This window comes from Cicer arietinum, chromosome 6 (assembly GCF_000331145.2).
Source record: "Cicer arietinum cultivar CDC Frontier isolate Library 1 chromosome 6, Cicar.CDCFrontier_v2.0, whole genome shotgun sequence".
In the NCBI taxonomy this organism is placed as follows: domain Eukaryota; kingdom Viridiplantae; phylum Streptophyta; class Magnoliopsida; order Fabales; family Fabaceae; genus Cicer; species Cicer arietinum.
This window is the reverse complement of record NC_021165.2, coordinates 59695697-59699509: the sequence shown is the minus strand read 5'-3', so window position 1 is coordinate 59699509 and position 3813 is coordinate 59695697.

Below are 3813 nucleotides of genomic sequence, written 5' to 3'. Positions count from 1 at the left end.
ATTTTTTTAAAGCCTATTACAGCGCTTTTTTTAAAAAGCGCTGTAAAATACCTTCTTATTTTATTTTTTAAAAGCCTATTACAGCGCTTTTTTTAAAAAGCGCTGTAAAATACCTTCTTATTTTATTTTTTAAAAGCCTATTACAACGCTTTTTTAAAAAGCGCTGTAAAATACCTTCTTATTTTATTTTTTAAAAGCCTATTACAACGCTTTTTTTTTAAAGAGCGCTGTAAAAGACCTCCTTATTTTATTTTTTAAAAGTCTATTACAGCGCTTTTTTACAGACTTTTTAAAGCGCTTGTCCAAAAGCGCTGTAAAAGACCTCCTTATTTTTTTTTTAAAAACCTTTTTACAGCGCTTTTCCAAAAAGCGCTCTAATAGGTCGTTTAATTATGTGAAATCAATATATGATATGATAAGATAAGTTAAGATAAGGACAAAATAAACATTATATTATCTTGTTATGTGTATGGTACACACCTCACCGTGACATGACATAAAATATATTATATTTAAATAAAAATTACACTATTGTGAAACAATTGTATGTTATTTTTTCAAATAAACTTACACAATATTTTAAAATATTGTAAATTATCAACAACAAAAAAACTAAAAAATTTAATAAGTATTGAATGAAATTTATATTTAAAAAAATCCATTGATGCTACTAAATAAATAATTTCAATTTTTTTTTAAAAGTAGATAACTAAGTAATTCTATTTTATTTGTTGGATAAGCTCAATAATGATATGATATATACTATATGTAAATGAAAAAACTATTCTTGTAAAAACAATTATATTTATTCTAAAAATTTAAATTAATATTAAAAATAATATAATTTTGAATAATAATTTATTATATTATATAAAATGATAAAACTACTTTTGGTATAAATCATACATATATTTTATAATTATTAATATTTTAAGTTAAAATTTAAAATAAAATTCTATTTTTTTTAATTAAATTTATATTTTATTAGATTTAAATTGTTTTTTATATTTTAAAATATATTTTATATGAGCAACTGAGTAGATTATTGTTTTTATTTTATTATGTTGGTTTTTAACCCAACACATATTTTTGATAAGAATTATAACTATAGAAACAAGATATAATAGAATTTAGAAATATTTTATTCTAACTTGTTGATAAACATATCATATCATGTCGATTATTTTGTCCATTAAACAAACTTTTAAAGTTTTTGATTGAGTTGATTTGTGATACATGAAAAGAAAATTATTGATGGATAACTTGTGACTGCCATGATTCAATCATTTCAATTCAATTAAACATGATGACTTGATAATTTTAACTATTTTAAAATAGTTAAAATTATCAAGTCATCATGTTTAATTGAATTGAAATGATTGAATCATGGCAGTCACAAGTTATCCATCAATAAATTTATACAATTATGTATTAATGTTGATCCTTTAAGTCACTACATGGATCAAGTAAGCGATTGTTAGATTATTTTTATAATCTATAAGTGTGGTTAATGTAACTAATATATTGACTTTAAATAAAAGATTATCAAATGTGATGATTGTTTAATTATAAAGTAATTAAAGTCAATTGGAATTTTATTTTGAATTTCAAAATAAATAATCTCTATTCTGTTTTATGATGTTTAATATTTTTATTATCAAGAATACAAATAAGAAAAGGTGGATAGGCAAAAATAATTTCAAAGAGACAACCAAGAACACCACATGAAAATTTGCATCTTGAATTCGGATATGTATTATTTCTCTTATAGAAATTCATGATATATTGAAAGTCATAATATAAAATCATTGAATACATTTTCTAACATATGATAACATTTAACTTATACTTCATAGAGTGAGTAGTTAACTAAGCTCTATGAGATGCTATTAACTAAGCTCTATAATTTATTTATAAACCATGAGAAAACAAGAAATTAAAGATAGAAGCTACATAAATAAAAATGGAGTAGTACTGTTCTGTTTTCTTGAACAATTTCTTTGGATTCTTCTATTATTGTTAGGAATAAGGTTTTCTATGGTGGTTGGAAGTATAACCTCTAATGAAGCTCCAACAAGACATCTTCTTGTAAGATTCTGACACGTGTTGCACAAAAAGCACCTTACATGTCTAAGTGCCAAAAAATTGGCTTTATGAACCCATTTGTCACATTTTCTACATAAATATGCATCATCAGCTTGGCAATACAATGAAGCCTTCAATCCACAAATCTCACAACATTTTGAACTTGATTTTGTTTCACATAATGAAGCAAAATCTTTAGGTGGGAACCTCTTGCAAAAACCACCACGCTTTTTCTCTTCTTTAGTACCTTTACACATTTTAAGAGACAAATTTAGCTTAGTTTAGTACTTAGCAAGTTGTTGTGTAAATGGCATAGCTTGGTAGAAGAATAAGAGGCCTTTTTTAATTTATAGGAAATTTTTAGCTTGAATCACATACATGCCCTTTGGACAAATATATTTGTGGACAAGAGCAAGAATAATGTCATTGGGTTACGTAATCAGCACTTCAATGTTTTATTTTTATCCAATTTGTCGTTTTCCAATCATATGCCAAATGCCAATATGATTATGGAAGATAGAAGAAGAGAGAAAATGAATTTGGATCCCTAATTTCAGTCAAGGATAATTGTATCTAACTTTGATTTATTAGTTTGGTAGTCGTAACATCTATGTATAGTTGTTGTAGATGATCCAAATTCACAAAAATATAGTTATTTTTTGTAGTATGCTGTACTTTATTTTTATTTTTTTTAGAAAAAAGATTTAGATCCCTTATAGGAATTGCAAGTTGTAACGGTTGTAGAAGTCTTAAGATGTAGAAAAAAAAATGTATCTACCTAAATTTAATGATCCTTGAGTTGTTGCATTCTGCAACTCATCTAAAAGATCCAAACACAAAAATAAGAGTGGGAGAAGAACAAAAATAAAGAAATGATTAGAAAAAAGAAAAAAAAATTAAAAAATATGCACGACGAGAGAAATAAAGATCGAAAAAATTTAAATGCTTACAATTTTACAATTTAAGTACATACAACCCGATTGCATTATAAAATCAAATGCAAAATATCTAATTTAAAAAAATGTAATACTATTATTTTTGAAAAATAAAAGACTATTTTAACTTTTTTTTTCAACTGTTAATATTATTAATTAGTATCATTACTATGTAATTAAAGGTGAAATTGAATCTGTATTTTTGTTGTCACTTAATTCTTTATATATAGTTTCTCTATTTGATTCACTATCTGACCAACTGAAAAAGTTTATATAAGGGAATATAAAGTTTGTATAGTCTTAAGAATAAACTATTCCATAAACTATAATTTATGCTTAAGCCTCGTCAAATGCCTCAAGGGATCTCGTGACATGAGAGACCTACTTTATGTCGTTGAGTGGTTAGTTACCAAGCATTTCGGAGATCCTAAAGAAGCAAGATATTTTATTTTGTATGGTCTAGAATGGTTACTTTTGATTAATATGTGATGACCAATGTCCATATGTTTCGTTGCATATATGGCCACGTGAAATAATACTCATTTGATATAGGTAGAATTTTTTGTAGTTTTATGTAATTCTTTTGTTGTATGATTGGATCCGAAAAACTAACGAAGAGCTAAAGATGTCCTTGTGCCCACATAATACTCTTGAGGGTGGCATAGTATTAATCCACGTGGATGGTCGAAAATTGAAGAGTTTTATTCAGCCAATTACTATTTGAGTCGGCAAATTATGATTCTAAAGTTGTGTATCAGTTTAAAGGGGAAATTTTGGAGAAAGATAAAGTGAG